General features: G+C 39.9%; 1 protein-coding gene across 2 annotated transcripts in view; it reads right to left on the reverse strand.

Moving 5' to 3' along the window:
• tlcd4a (TLC domain containing 4a) overlaps positions 1-751 on the reverse strand; it is a 98055-nt gene extending 97304 nt beyond the window's left edge. For both annotated transcript variants that reach the window (XR_013932323.1, XM_080417181.1), the window contains exon 1: positions 385-751. The gene's annotated coding sequence lies outside the window, so the exon portion shown is untranslated. The remainder of the gene's footprint in view (positions 1-384) is intronic.
• Between the last annotated feature and the right edge of the window lie 16500 nt (positions 752-17251).

The raw sequence follows: 17251 nt of genomic DNA on the forward strand, positions 1-17251 counted from the left end.
ATTATTATTATTATTATTATTATTATTATTATTATATAATTAACAACAATAATAATAATAATAATAAGGGTAATAATAATAATAAGAATTATTATTATTATTATTATTATATAAAAACAAGAACAACAACAATCATTAGTATTATTATTATTAATATTAATAATAATATTAATATTAATATTAATAATAATATTAATAATAATAATATAGTATAATAATAATAATTATTATTATTATTATAAAGATGGACCAGAGGAAACATGCAAGGCCGGCTCACGCCGCATTGGCTGCCAGCTGCGAATGCTTGAATGTTGTGATCTGAGGGGGAAGAAAATACCCCACAGGCCTGGTGGTCGTCATAAGGAAGGCGAAAGGCGGACTTACCGTATAAATGTCATTAAGAGGGTCTGATGTGTGTCACACTCTGCTGTCGGTTCTGGTCGGAAGGCTCGATTCTGTTGAAAAGCGATGGAGAGTGAAATCCAAAGCCATGTTGAGTCATTTTGATCAACACACAGCAGCCCCCCGCTGCACCATAATAACACTAACAGACCTGCTATTTGTTTACTACGATCACTATGACATCAGGACTAACGTTATCATCCCGACGCAAAACGTGCATTATTATTACATTATTACACCGGTGTGAAACGCACTGCTTGACGCTGGATTACTAAACTGATGATGGTGGAGGTTATTGTCGGACAACTCTCACACTCTCTCTCGCTCTCTCTCTCTCGCTCGCTGACTCTCTCTCTCTCTCTCTCTCTCTCTCTCTCTGTCTCTCTCTCTCACCTTCTCTCTCTTACACTCTCTCTCACACACTCTCTCCTATCTCTCTCTCTCTCTCTCTCTCTCTCTCTCTCTCTCTCTCTCTCTCTCTCTCTCTCTCTCTCTCTCTCTCTCTCTCGCTCTCTCGCTCTCTCTCTCTCTCTCTCTCTCTCTCTCTCTCTCTCTCTCTCTGCCCCTCTCTCTCTCGCTCGCTGGCTCGCTCTCTCCATCCTGTGGGGCTCGAATTACAGTTGAATTCTTAAAGACACACACACACACACACACACACACACACACACACACACACACACACACACACACACACACACACACACACACACACACACACACACACACACACACTCTCTTGCGCACGTGGCACGCGTGCACACACGCCTACACGCGCGTGCACACAGTATTTACAGAGGTCCAGCTTAGGTTGGGGTTTTACATTTGTTTACATTTTGGATTTAATTAGGAAAATGTAGACACTATTAAGGTATATTTATTTATTCTCGATTTTGGTCAATCACTGAATTCAGCTGTGTGTTATTTCTGTATAGTGACTGATGAGCTCAATAACAGACCCCTGTCCCCTGTCTATAGTAATCAAAGACTCAGTCAGACCACCTGCTGCACTGTGTGATTTTGTGCTGTATCCAACATGACAGCCATGTAAACAAACACACAATGTCGTTTACAATAAACATTGCTCTCAAGAATGTTTTTGAAAACATTTGAAGCAAGAAACAGACAATGCAAATATGCAATAACCGAAAATGTATTTGATCAACACTTCCTTGTTTTCCGAGGCGACAGTGTTGCACAGGGCCGACGGCCAGCCAACACTGGAATGGAATACTTTCATTACCATAAGCAAAGAAATACTTTGTTTTGTTGTTACTTTTGGGTCAATTTATTCATGTATTTATTAAGTAGCTATGTAATAAGCGGGTGTACCATCCTGTTATTTCTCAACAACTACCGCTGGCGACAATTATCCCTTACATATATTCTAGAATACAAAACATTGCTTATGCATTGCAATGTGATACATTGATTTCGCACAACCCTGTCATATGCCAAAGTATAAAATAGGGCATAAATGGTTAATTGACATCAAGGGCCATGGTGTATTTAACTATTATTTAATTATTTAACTGCATGCTCTCAAAATACACACAATTCACCTTCAAGAACAACACACAGGTTTACAGGTGTAAAGGAGTGGCTTATTTTTGAACGAAACCATATACCCACAAATTGCAGTTGTATAAATAATAAGAATAGAAGAGGTGGGGGGGGCTATTTGTGCTATTTGACGTACAAAGTACAATATATAGGTTTTAAGTGGTTAAGCTTGCTGTTATGCAGGGTTGCATTGCTCATGGGACGGCCTTGCACCCGTGCAAGAACCTATTTGAACAGGAGCATGCGCAGGCACATTAAAACAACTTTAAATTCACACCTCAACAAAGTTTACAAAGGCTCCCGACACCAGGTGAATTAACATAGGAATGAGCCTAGATGCATATCAATTGTCCATTGTGTGACCTGTAGTGTAGGTGTTAAGCGACGTGCGCGTGACGTCATTAAAATAGAGTGCAACCACATTCCAATTCAGCAATGCAACACTGCTGTTATGTTGTATGCTGTATGTTGGTTGTGACCTCAGAGTGTGCTACCCTCCTCAGCAGTATAGGTTACATGTGTCCTTAACGTGTGTCCTTAATGTATGCCCTTCTAAACAACATGACACCCCTTCAGCTATACACCCACTTCCTCAACTACTATACGGCGCTGCCGGATATTGTAAGCAAAGAGTAGGACTGCTTGCTTCGCACAGTAGATGTTACTCAATTCTTTATTTGGTTGCAGAGGAGCCAATTCCATCAGATAGACAGACAGCTTTTAGGAGTAAACTGTTTGTGAAGTTTGTGTGCACCACAGTAAAATACTGCTGAAGAGTCATGACTCAAAAGGTACTGCTACCAGCCTAATTCCTAGACCTCTTAAATTGTAATGCAGTGTCAAAACGACCCTTTGACCTTCCATGGCAACATTAAATTGGCCAAATTTGTGTGCTCAAGAATCTTGAGTTTTCTAGTATGTTATAGTTTGAAGGAATCATAAAATGTACCTTATTAAATACAGTAGGGGCACGGTGGCGCAGTCGGTAGTGCTTTCGCCTCACAGCTAGAAGGTCCTGCGTTCGATTCCCGCCGGGGACGCTGTGGGCGCTGGGGGCGTGTCTTCTCCTCCGCGTCATCAGCGCTCATACCCTAGGTGGGGTTGGCGAAAGGGCCTACTCTGTGTGGAGTTTGCATGTTCTCCCTGTGTCTCCTAGGGTAGTTAATACCCTCACAAAAACATGTAGTAATCCTGGTCGCTATACCGCCTCCCCCATGACAGCCGTAGGAGGGGAAGGGAACTGGTTGGAATAACGTGTTCCTTCCACGCGCTACGTCCAACTGGGGAAACTCCCCCCTGTCAGGTGATAAGAAGGTCAGTTGGCTCTCATGCATTGAAGGAGGCATGAGCTCGACCCTGGGCTCCCTAGGCTGGTGGGGAGAGTGTAGCGCCCAGGATCACTTAGAAAATTGGCACTGGGTGAAAAAAGGGTTCGTGGGATAAAAATGTTTAAGAAAAAAAAAATATATACAGTATGTCTTAATGCTCAAACCTTCTTTGTACTCTGCTACCATTATATAACCATTGTCCTCTAAGAACACAACACTGTTCTGACAACAATGACATTAACACACAACTCAACAGTGATTCATGCTTACATAAAGATATACTGCACAGTGGTATACTATACAGTGAGCAAGTATAAGCAGTGACGTCTGCTTACATAGACATTGTATCATCATCATGTGGTAGCATCGTATTTCTCAGAGTGACTCGTATATTCTCTGTGTTAGGCTACTACTGTTACAGTACTAAAATGCACATGTACATGTTCCCTTGTTCCTCTGCTCTTTGCTCCTCATATACCGAAGCAACGCTCTGGCTTTGTTTTATAATGATCTTCTCATAATAAAATACCAAAAGATGAATTGTGCCTCTTGTCAACTCACAAAGTTATTGTTTTCTGTTTCACGGCATCAAGTCAACCTCTGTTGTTTTAGATTTGGTAGTTGCATAATGTAAGAGTTGCTGTCTAGAATACCATTTAATTGGTATGTTGTTTCTACTCATTGGCTAAGATCTATCATGTCATTGTGTCCAATCTGTATGGTAGAGTATGTTAATACAATATAACTTATACAATTCTTGGGGTGGTTGGGTTGGGTTGGGTTGGGTTGCTCTTCTATTGAGACATTTAGACACACAACCTTTGACACAATCCTGTTTCTGGTTTGACACGAATTTCGACCTGGGAGGCCATAATTAAATTTTAAGTTAACATTCTTCAAAGTGTTCACATGTGTGGTCAGACCAGAATGATGGCTGTAAAGAGAAGTGGAAAGAGAGGCTGGCAACAACAGAAGTCCAAAATGAGTCCTCTGGTAGGAATTGGAATGCACTATATATATTATAGAGAGACATAACTGCGATTTGAGACTCTAGGCTGCAGGGTGAGGGTCCTGTCCCATAGCAGAGAGTCTTCAGGCTCCACTGAATCCACCTGTGGTTCTTGTGCTGAAAAGATGGACAGAGTGGGTGAGGAAAAGGACAGGAGAAAAGGTTGGACATACACTTGGATGGGAAATTTTCTTTGGAGATGAGGTGTGGTCTGTGTCCCCCAACTTGAGTTATGACCACTAGATATGTCGTGATCATCAACTGCTTTTGACAGTAATGTTTAACAAAGTATGGCAAGTGGCTTCAGTTACTGATGTTGTGTGAATTTGTTTAAAATGGTCTCATGTTGGTTGTCTTTTTAGATATGTAATGAGAAGGCTATATATCCTAAGTATAAAGTGTTCCCAAATAGTGTGCATTAAACCACTAGTGTGTGGGTCAGGTAAACTCAAAGCTCTCTGCAGGCACAACAAGGGCCAGACTAATAGTCTGAGAGTAGATGCTATTCCCACCATGTGTGTGCATCACCCTGCGGTCAAAAACAAGTGGGGCCATGCACCATGATGAACCCCTGGACCTGTAAATATAATATATATATATAGTGTTAGAGGTGACTCAGCATAAGTATGAACTATTAATACTGTACTTATATTCATATTTCTTATTTTGAAACTACAGTTTATTGCCAATAGAAAATACGGTATGTTCAAATATCTATGTCATGAACAAAAAACTAAACAAGCAAATAAACAAATAATAAAGAAATAGATATATAAATAAATTAACAAATATATGAATGAATGAATAAATGAATGAATGAATACGTAAGATAATTTAGTTGCTTAGGATTACTGTTCTCTGGGACAGGTATCACAGTAGAAGATGTCCCGATAGCAGGGGTTTGGTTACAGTCAAGTGACTGTGACAGGGGAAAATGCTGAAGGACACCAATAAGATGGTCAGCACAATTGTGTAACGTAACTGTACGGCACGCCCACAAATGCGATCTGTGCCAAGTACCTTACTGATGTTTACACATGTCAAACACATTTCCGCCGGACAGTCAGAAGAGAGAGACTCCGAAGGAGAGGGATATTTTCAGAAAAATATAAGAGTTTCGAAGAGGGATATTTTCAGAAAAATATTAGAGTTTCGAAGAGGGAATAAAACTTGAAGGAGGTCTGAGGACATGAATTTGATTTGATTCCATTTCATTCCACTAGTTTTTCGTAGCTCATTCTACTTACCTGGTTATTCCCTGTATTCAAATGCTTTTCTTTTTTATTTAAACTTTGAATTTAGTTCTTGTGTAACCCATGGCTTGTTATTAGGGAATACTGTGTGTTGGTTTCATAGGGAATATTGGTGTTCACAAACGGATTATGAAGAAACCCAATAAATAGGAACTTAATTACTGTCAGGATCTGTCTGATGTTTTATTTTGCAGTGATATATTACTGTTTGCAGTGTCGGTAGGTTTACTTTACCGCCGAGTTACTTTTATTTTATAGGAATGATCTTGTGTTTCCTGTCTTCCACTGTATTAGTTGCATATCTTGTCTCTCCACCCTGTGATTATTGTTAATTTGTGTCACCTGTGTCCTGTTTGCCCCAACCAATCCCTGTGTTGATTGTCCTTGAGTTCACCAGTGTCTTGTTAGCTTCCTAGTGTATTTATACCTGTGTGTTTCCCTTAAACTTTAAAGTTTGTCAGATCCTCTGTGTCTGTAGATAACCTTTTATGTACTGGAGGAATTGAACTTTCAAGTTTGTGCCAATCTTTCCCTGCAGTTTCTGCCAGTCTTTCCCTGCATTTGGGTCAAACTAATGAATCCCTGACAACTAAGTTCCATTGATCAAGGCTGGAACCCAATCAATTGATTGATTATTAAAATAAACATGTACTGAAAAATGCACAAGGTCCACTGACTTAATCTATCGACTGCCGTGTTAATGAGGTACGTGGGCCGTGAACACTTTAGATTTTTTCAAATGGGTCCTGATCCAGAAAAGGTTGGGAACGTCATCAATATGTACCAATTCAATAAAAAGTAAATTTACACTTACATAAAAGCCTTGCGCTTTCCAAATCTGGACAGATGCACTTTACCACTCAATGGCTCACAACATCAAGGGCATAATTAACCACTTCCCCAGCATAACATTAGCCACCCACCCAGCATCCCTACACCCACCCACTGCGTACATTTTCAGAGCATGTTGAATGTAATGGTCAATCGATTGTGTTCAATGGAACTAATGTAGTGATGTGATCGATTGATTGATTATAATGATTGATTGAATACTTTATTAGCAAATTGTAAACAGTACAACAGGTACAATTACGCAAGTAAAGCCAAAAAGATAACAAAAAATCCTTGTCCAAAAGGATAACAAAACACTCTTGGCTTGTTTCCATTGTGGTCCTATGTATTCAATTCATCAAGACATGTAAGACATACAGTACTATATAAAACATCATCAATAACGGTGGGGGGGGGGTACTCTCTGGTGGCAAGCTAGAAGTGTACTTTATGATTTGCACTTTTGAATACTCATTTATTTTTAGAAGTGTGTTGTAACATGTGAGCTTGTAGATCAGCTCTTTTCAAATATAAGATGTATAGGTTAAGGGGTTAAACTTATTTTTATGGTATAGTAGGCCTATATTAAGCCATTTTCAAGATCTCCTGGGGGTCCCCAGGCCCTTGACAACCACAAAACATTTTTTTATTGAAAATGTAATGATTACATTTTAATTATAAACTTGGGGGTTATGGATATAGAAAACCAACCCTTACTTTTACATTATCTAGAACCTCTTTTTTATTATCACATGACTCCATCTTCACTGAAGAGTGTACAAGAGAACAGATTCAGTGTGAAACACGGTGGTACAGTGATCAAGATATATGTCTCACAGAGCAGACATTATGAGTTCAAAACTCAGACTGAAAAGTCCTTGCGAAACGACATGAAATGCCGACCAAAGTGACCGAAGAACATGTAACACGGACCCTGCGGTTTACTGCATGAGTTGCCACTTCCACTGCCTGCCCTTTTGTGAAATGTATACCTTTCAGCGGTTCTTTGTGTGCATTATGTAGTGCAGGTATAGACCAAAGCAGCATGCAGTGTTTTGACTTTGCTGTGCAGTAGTCAGCCCAAGTTCAAGGTCACTGGAGTCACTTGACATGGGATCCAGCACATCATGTGGCTGTGAGGAAATGAGGATTAATTGATTATCCACCCTCTGAGGAAGCATTAGGCCATTGGTTCTCAAACTAAATATGTATTTGGCCACGGATCCACAGAAAATAAACTAGTTCCATCAGCCAGTTACGCTTGATAATGTCAACAAGCGTGTTGATCAGGGCCGGCTGGTATCAATGGGCTAGTGGGGCTAAGCCCCCCCTATTTTATAGAATAAAGATGAGAAATTATTATTTAAATGTTTTAAGAGATTATTTTATATGCTGGTGGAACCTGGAGCAGCAACAGCATCAAATAGTTACAAGAAAAACACAAAATATGTCAAAATGTCCTGATTTCTTTTAGCCCAAATCAGCTTCTATAGACCATATTCACACGGCGGCCATATTGGAATTTAACATTGAAAGTGCCGCCACCCGGGGTGGCTACTTTCATTGACTTCATAGAAACATGGCCGCCGTGTGAATATGGTCTATTGGCTTTCATTGAGTTGAGTGATTGACAGCTGACATGACACGCCTGCTTGATTTACTCACCATTGGGGCAAATATATTTTAGCCCCCAAGCTTCGCCCTCACTGGCTTTTGACCAATGACACAAAGGTGTACCTTTCTGTGCTTTGTTCTGGGAAAGTGAAGGAGGATTAACAGGCAGGCGCCAGTATTCAAATGGATTGTAGATTATTTACTTTCTAATCCGTCTTCAGAAAGGTATTGTGGATTTGTGACTGTGTCACAGTCAGGGGTCATCGCCATGGCAGCTTGTGATGGACATTTTCATTAATATTTCATTTTTGCCACGGACATGCAAAATAATCATCTTATCAAAAACACAGTGGCCTAGCCCTAAATAAATGTATACTAATGGACTCCTAATGTGTCATAGGGTCAATAGTATGTCTGCATTAACTACTGAGCCACTTAACGACCAACAAATTAAATCCTAATTATTTTGGATAATAATAATTGAGTCTCATCAGTACAGACAGTGCTTCTGAGGACTTATTTTTGTGCGTCAAGCTGATTGCTAAAGACACAGAAGTGCAATCTAACAGGGAAGAAGGAAGATTGCCACTTCAGGACACTTTAGCTGCAAAGGTGAGTGGGTGCCTAATATTATATATACATCATATGGCTAATATAGAGATTGCTGGCTTTTCAAAAGACAGTGTTACTTGAGGACAGAAGGAGATCAAGTTCTACCAGCTAAACCACTTGGTTTGGTTTGGCATGTAGTATGGTAGCTAGTGGATTCCATTAACGTGATCAGGTATTCTCTGTTGATGAGAAAGTTCAAGGCATGCACAACGGAAAAAGACACACCCTACAAGCTACACTTGATTTGTTTTTGATTTATTAGACATAATAATTACACGTTAAATGCTTCTCACGGAAACATCAAGGATAAAATGCGCTGGAACAAGGAAACTTGAGAGACAAAAAATATATGTACATGATGAGTGATTAATGAAGGGCATGCCAGGATTTTTATTGATTGCAGTGTCACAATAGTTTAATGTGAAGGCACCTAACTTTGATCAGACGTGAGCTAACTTTTAGGTTGGAGGAGATCCTGACCTAGGCTGTGGATGGAGGGTTTCCATGGATTATGATTGTGGAATGTTATTATAGTTGTCAATTATTGAAATCCCAAACATGGAATTAACTTGGACCATGCCACATTTAAGGCCTGTCTCAGGACTGCCACCTGCCAGTATACAGTGGATAACTTCCCAGTATCCAGGTTTTCGAAAGTATAGCTACCACTTTAAAGGTTATATGACATTCATTTTCACTTTTTTAAATTTTTTATGTTTTTTGGGGGGTTTTATGACCTCAATTACACCCAAAAAACCTGAACTTTGAACATTCAGTGGATTTTCTGTGGTCTGGGGTTTTCTGAATAATTAGGCTGAAAAGTAATCTGTGATTGGCCCTTGGACAGTGAAGTCACAGGCCATTAATCCCGCCCACTCTCCTCCTCGCCCCTCCCCTCCCCTATCCTTTCCTGAGGGGGGGGGGGGGGGGGGCGGAGCAGAGGTGATGATTGACAGGCAAAATCCCTCAACAGCGACACCCGCAGGCAAATATTTATTTTTTCATTGCAGTTGAAAAGGCTTTAGAAATGTGAGAGAAAAACACCTGCAATGGCTCACTAGAGAGGAATTTTCAGTTAAAACTTCTTATACACGTTTGAAGGACAGTGACAAAGACTTTTAATGTGTTGTAAAACTGAATGTCATGAAAGCTATAACCCTGACATCCTAATTTTGGACATGTCATTATAGGCTAAAAAGATAATAAAATTACTGATCTACAAGCTCACAACATGCTGTGATATGTTGTGATTGATTGATTTGGATAATAATAATCCAGCTTGTAGATCGGCTTTTCCCTTCCAAATAATATTTGTATTTATTTGATAAGTGGCTTGTTTTAAAATGTGTAGCACTGTGGAATAGAGTAGACAATATGGCACATCAGGAGTCCATTATATTATATATTTAGGGCTAGGCCTATGTGATTCTGGTAATATTACCTTTTTTTAAAAGCACATTTTGCTATTTTCACAGAATTGAGGCAGTTATTAGCAATAATTTTGTTTAGCTTAGTCTTGTTGTCTTCACCTGATGCAATTGTGTGTACAGGTACCATGTGCAATAGGCCTACTAAAAATCTCCTGCAAGTCATGAAATGAGCATGTTACTTTACGAGTCACCAAAGTTATTCAAGGCATTTTTATATGTTTCTACATTATAATGAAGAAAATATATAGGCTATATCTAGATCTTTTTCAAAATAAAAAATGTGCCACGGACATGTTTGTCCGTGTACGGACATGTTGATGACCCCTGGTCACAGTGTGTGTGAGAGAGAGAGAGAGACTAGAGTCTCTCACCCTCGGAAATCGGCAAAAGTGGCCGTTTTCAAGATGTTTTGGCCATTAGGGGGAGACCTGGGACAAAAGTAACAGGGGGCAAAAGTAACACACTCAATAATTCTAATTAGGAACAAGCTAGAGGGGTGAGACTTCTTGTGCACATGCTCAGTAGGGTCCTCTCTCTGCCTATGGAAGGATAGAATGATAATTTCACCTCAGCAGAAGTTTTCAACAAAAAAACTGATTTTGAGGTGTATATGTAACATTTTGAGTGTACGGTATTTTCCTTCTGCCGTCTAAAGATAAGATGTCAGCTGATTTAAACTTAGATTAATTGTATCTCTATGTTATTGGTCACAAATTAACATCAGCAGCCTATGCTAGTATAGGTGTTTCTAGCTAGAATATGGGATTTTATCATGGTTGCCGGGAGCAATTGTAACAAAGTGACCGGGGTCAATTGTAACAATGTGTTTTCAATGCAAGCAGATTTTTTGTCTGGGATTACATACTTTCATGTTATTAAATAAACATATTTCACTAAATGTCACTACATTTCAAAGTAAAAATACATTTAAATAAAAAAAAATGACATACATGTGAAAAAACAACATTTTAAAATAACATAATTTGAATAAAAATACAAAATAATTGTAATTATGTATATAAAACATTTGTAAGTAAAAATGTTAAATTCAAAAAAATACATATTACTTAGTGATATGCTTTTATTTGAGATAAAGTGTGTTAATATTTGTACAGTGTTACAATTGCCCCCAACCACTGTTACAACAATTGTAACACTGTGACTCATTGCATTCAAATTCATATTTTAGTCTTGTCCTTTTTAGTGAAAGCTTAAAATTTGCATTATTAATTAGGGCACATATTATGTTTCTTATAGCAAAATATGACTAGGATATTTCAAGTAGTCTGTGAATTATGAAGGCAAATACAAAAAGTGTTACTTTTGTCCCCGGTCTCCCTATCTCTGGAACGGAAGGTCCAATCTGCTCAGTTCAAAGCTTGTTAGATGCGTGACTTTGAAAGTCACCGTTATGGGGGTTTCGGGTTAATTTTCAGGCCTGTTTAGAACTCTTAGACAGACAGACTGTGTGTGTGTGTGTGTGTGTGTGTGTGTGTGTGTGTGTGTGTGTGTGTGTGTGTGTGTGTGTGTGTGTGTGTGTGTGTGTGTGTGTGTGTGTGTGTGTGTGTGTGTGTGTGTGTGTGTGTGTGTGTGTGTGTGTGTGAGAGACAGGGAGGGAGGGAGAGGCTGTGTGTGTGTGTGTGTGTGTGTGTGTGTGTGTGTGTGTGTGTGTGTGTGTGTGTGTGTGTGTGTGTGTGTGTGTGTGTGTGTGTGTGTGTGTGTGTGTGTGTGTGTGTGTGTGTGTGTGTGTGTGTGTAACTTTAAAAGCAGTGATAAGGAACATGGGAAGATGTCTACTGTAGGAGGAGATGAGTTTCAGTTTATACATACAGTACAGTACCACTTGCTGCTATGTTTTAAGCAGACTTAAATAATCTAACCTTGTAATTAATTGTCTGGTTCTGGTCTTATTTTGTTTATAAAGTGCATGCTATTCTTACAGGATTTGATCATTCCAGGCTCAAATTATTAGTATTGCCGCCACCACCAAAAATCATGATATAAGAGCAGCGATCTGCACATACAAACAACGTTCACTGGAGCAGTGGAAGCTCTGTTTTGCTGTGGGTACTTGTGTTGTTGTGGAGCATTTCCTTCCTATAACAAAGTATAGATAACCTACAGTAGTGTCATTTCTGTAACTTGCTATATGGAATGTGATGCTGTTGCTGCAGGGTGAACTATGAGTAGCATATAGTATAATGGATGTCTTATAGCCCCCCCCACCCAAAATCACCACCAGCCGCTACTGGTGTTGATCAACACTTCAGCGACAGATACATTGCATCACTTTGAATATATTGCAGCTGCCAGTGTGAACTGTGAAAGCAGTATAAACCTTGAGAGCATCACATACAAGTGTCCAAATTGGGATTCGAACTCCGCTTTCTCATATTACTGGCAGCTGCACTAACCAGTTGGCTAAAGCACCAGGCCCACGAGGGAGAAGGCATGCAGCTACTATCAGATATATGTTACATTTATACCAAGCTCATGGAAGCAATGCCATTGGGGATCCAGGTGTCAATCAACTCAAGACAACCTAACAGGCTCCGAGAGGGGGTGGGACTAAGAAAATGAGGAAGGAAAGGAAAGTCTGAGAGCAAGAGAAACAGGTGAAAACAGTGATGTTTTAATGTAAAATTATGTAAATGTTGTCACCAGATTAATATCAATGCGCATGGATTTATCAGCATGTTTGTGTGTTTGGAGATGGGTTTTCACCCAGTATTTCTACCATAACCAGCTGACATTTATAAAAGGTGGACTCTGGCTAGTCAACTAACATAATAGCCTGGGGGAGAAGAGAGTGTATGAGACATTTAAGTTTCTTCTGAGTGAGTATGGATGCTGTCAGAGAAATGTAACGACATGGGCATTTAGTTAAAGGATGGGACCTTTATAGCCCTAGAAGAGTTATCTATGACGGTGTACTGCAGGCTGTGTGGACAGACAAGTGGTGTACTGGGTTCTCCAGCACACAGACAGGCAGTTACGGTACTGGTTCACGAGCACACAGACAGGTGGGGTTCTGGTTCTCCAGCACACAGACAGGGGGTGGTTTCACTGTTTCAGACCAGCACCTAGGTTAGGCTGCACATGAACTCTGCAGCCGCACTGAGGCCCCTGCTGGAAAGCATCCCAGCCCAAACATTAACGTAACTAATTGGGCCGCGTGACCCGGAAATGACCGTAATAATCCTAAAACGGGAGCGAAAATATTAAAAAATATATATATATTAAAAAAAAAAAAAAATGGGATGGGGGGGTGGCCCAGCGGCCCACTGGCCCAGCGGCCCACCGGGCATCTGCCCGGTACGCCAAATGGCCAGTCCGCCCCTGAGACTAGACGGATCCATGACAGGTTGAAACGGTGTAAACCAGGCGATAGACGGATGCAGGACAGATTGAAACAGAGAAAAACACCAGGTGATAGATAGACCAGTGTTTTAATTACACAGCAAAATCAAGGTTTTTAGTTAAAGAGTGAATGCTCTACATTCTGATAGTAATCGTTGCCATAGAGTGTTTGTTCGGTAACATGAGTCTCCCAGTCTCTCCAGCTCTTTTGTAAACAGAATAATACATTTCCAGGTAATACTAGTTTTATCCAATCAGGAGAGAGAACTCACACAGGATTGTGAATTTGTGATGAAACAAAGAAATGAACAGACACAATTGGCAAATGTATTTTATGTTTATTAAAGAGCTGGAGAGACTGGGAGACCCATGTTACTGAACAAACGCTCCATAGCAATAATATCAAAATATAGAGCTTTAACATTTTAACCAACAAATATCACATACCCTACCTTTAAATGACATGGATTAAATGGGGATCTTTTAAATAATTAGAGTTTCAACGTTCATGAAAATTAACAATTCAATGTTAACTGAATGACACTTTTTTTTAATAACATAGGGTTCCTGTTTTTACTTCATGGTGTTAAATTAAATTATATAATTTAATCATATTGGGGTAATTGCAGAACACGTTTTTAATAACTTATTTTGACTTCATACTCCCGTCTCTGTTCGAGTGTCACTACGCCCTTAACAAGCACAACGTAATAAAGGTATAAAAGTGATGTTTTAGCTAAAATTTAATAGTAGCGTGTTTTTTTTAAAGTATGTCTTTTAAAAAATAAATTATTTGAAGCCTAATCTGTATAAAAGTATAGATTTCTTAAATATGTTGTTTTTGATTAAATTAATACTATGTAACTTAACATACTATACTATTTAACATGCACAGACATGGAGGATATTTGTGACAACTAATTACTTACTAATTTAGGGTGAAAATGTAAATTAAAAAAAAGTAGAATTGAACCAGCAACCTTCTGGTTTAAAAGCACTTACTTTTCTCCTACACCACAGAGACATGTCAGATATTTGTGACAACTAACTACTACTACTACTAATATGTTCCAGAAAGTTGTTTTGAACCAACTACCTTGTGTTTATGAAACGCAGACACTTGGTCCATAATATGGGTTTACATTGCCCTCTAGTGGGCAAACCTATCAATGTCAATGACTCATAACAATTCCTATTAACACCAACAGATAATTAGGAGAAATGTACAATAAGTACCTTTTACCTGTGAAACCTCTAAATAACCTTCAGTTTCACAGACATCAAAATACACGATATTTCACCTTACCATAATTCTAGCAACCTTATATAACAGAGTAGGCTACACAGACAAATCACAAACAAAGTTGAATATACAGCGCTTCCACAGACACATTTACACACATTGCAGAAAAAACGGTGGCACCACATTGCTGGTCAAAATTGAGTAACTATCTTCCTCTAATACCCACTGATGGGCCCCCCCTCCCCTCGCTCGCTACACACAACGGGCAGTCAGGTGAGCACAGCACATAATGCTACAGTATGATCATATGTGTTATACTGTTATGTGATGCGTCATAATGCTATGATCAGATGTGTTATACTGTTATGTGATGCGTCATAATGCTATGATCAGATGTGTTATACTGTTATGTGATGCGTCATAATGCTATGATCAGATGTGTTATACTGTTATGTGATGTGTCATAATGCTATGATCAGATGTGTTATACTGTTATGTGATGCGTCATAATGCTATGATCAGATGTGTTATAGGCTACTGTTATGTGGTTCTTGCTTTAGGAGGAATCAGAGACTTTCTTTCACCTTTATTTATTCAGGAAGGACAATTGAGAGCCAGCTCTCTTTTCCAATGACGCCCTGATTACAGTGTACAAGCATACAATTTAAACACAATACATTACAATATATTACATTACAGGATAATAAACATTTCAGAGTGTACAAGTACAGTTAGAGCTCAGAGTATTTCTCATAAGTAATTTAAAGCGATCAAGTGAGATCAGGTTCTCCAATTTTAGAACCGATTGTAGAGAGTTCCACATGTCAGGGGCATAGTAACGAAAGGCTGTCTTACCCAGTTCAGAATTAGCAGAGGGAATTTCTAAAATAAAGTAATCCTGAGAACGGGTGTGGTGATGGCCAATTTTGGGTTCTAATAGGCTGTTAAGATAGTTGGGTAATTTCTTGAGTAAGGCTTTGTAGATATAGATAGTGCAGTGTTGTTCTCGTCTTATAGCCAAAGATGGCCAACCGACCTTTTCATAGAGTCTACAGTGATGGGTAAGAAACCCATCTCCAGTTATAAACCGGAGGGCTGAGTGGTAGACTGCATCAAGTGGTTTTAGTGATGAGGGAGCAGAATGCATGTAAATAATATCGCCGTAGTCTAGAACTGATAAAATTGTGGCTTGAATTAACTGTTTTTTACTGTTGGAGTCAAAGCAGGCTTTGTTTCTGACTAACGGTGTGAAACAAGAAGAGGAGTCCAAACATCAAAGTATCAGTGTCAAACATAAGAAGAAGAAACACAAGAACAAGAACCACAAACGCAAGGAGGTCACTGTCATCAAGACTGATCCCTCCCCCTCCTCTGGAAAACCCAGTGTGGACGACAAGGCTTTGCTGGAGGATTTTGACCGGTGTGGAGAGCAAAGGAACCAGAGGGTCAGTGTAGGAACATCCTCATCACCCAGGGCTGGAAGAAACGGCTCCAAGCGGGATCTGGTGGAGAACAGTAAAACCAGCTCCACGCTCCACAGCCGGAGTAAATCCCAGGACAGGATGACCAAGGATCCTAAGCAGGACAAGACAAGCAAGAGCAGCAAGTATGCAGCTGTGAAGGACAGGAGAAGGTCCAAAGACAAACAACGTTCCTGCAGCCCAGACATTTCCAAAGAGAACGTACATGTAATTCCCCAGCCAGCAGGAGAGCGGATTGGACAGGCAGCCGCTCCGAAAAGCCAGACGACAATCCAAGCCAGGAGAGAGCAGGACACAGCAGGGAGCGTCCAGGTCACTATCTGTTAACAATTGCAACATGTAACATTAGTGTTGTTTATCTTGGTCATTAGATTTTAGTTGACATTGAGAGGGAAAAAAAGGAAAAGGTTAAAAATACTAACTAAGGCTATCTGCCGGAGCCTCTTCTGGTTCTGGTTCTGAATCAGATTCTGGATTGAACTAAATAATGTCCGCATAGCAGCCATGCTTTGTTACAAGAGAGATTTACTACGGACCACTTATCTCTGGTTACACAAGAAAACATTTTTCAAGAACAATTGGTAAAATTAGGTGAACGTTCTCTGAAATTAGCAGGATCTACAAGTTCACAACGGGTCGCATTGTGGCGCGTTGTGAGACTTGTAGTTTGTTTATTTTTGGCAAAGAGATTTGGTGTAGAGGGAAAAGGGAGGCGGCAAAGGATAGATCCCAGGAGGACGCCGGTCAATTAACCCATTAAAACCGGGAAAGCATCTGTCATTTTAGATTTGAACTATATTTATAGAACGATACGTTTTTAAGGATTTAGAGCAGTGGTTTAGAACAGTGGTTCTCAAAAATAGCAGATCACTTTCGCTCAACACCACAGACACCCAGGTTCAATACATGGGCTGTCCAGGAGCGCACAGCGTTGTTGCCATCATTCATGGGTGGAAGGCCGGAGAGGGATCATGTCCTATTCACCGGGCTAGTAGCCCTTGCTGGTCAGACAAGGCACCTGTTCAGTAGGGATGGGGTCTGGGGGAGATGGTGTGAACCTCCATGTGAGGTGAGAAGTGGCTGGTGACTCAATGTGTATCGGAGGGGGGTTCCCCAGCTAAATGGACC

Source organism: Gymnoscopelus braueri (genome assembly GCF_963280865.1).
Source record: "Gymnoscopelus braueri genome assembly, chromosome: 21".
Lineage (NCBI taxonomy): Eukaryota > Metazoa > Chordata > Actinopteri > Myctophiformes > Myctophidae > Gymnoscopelus > Gymnoscopelus braueri.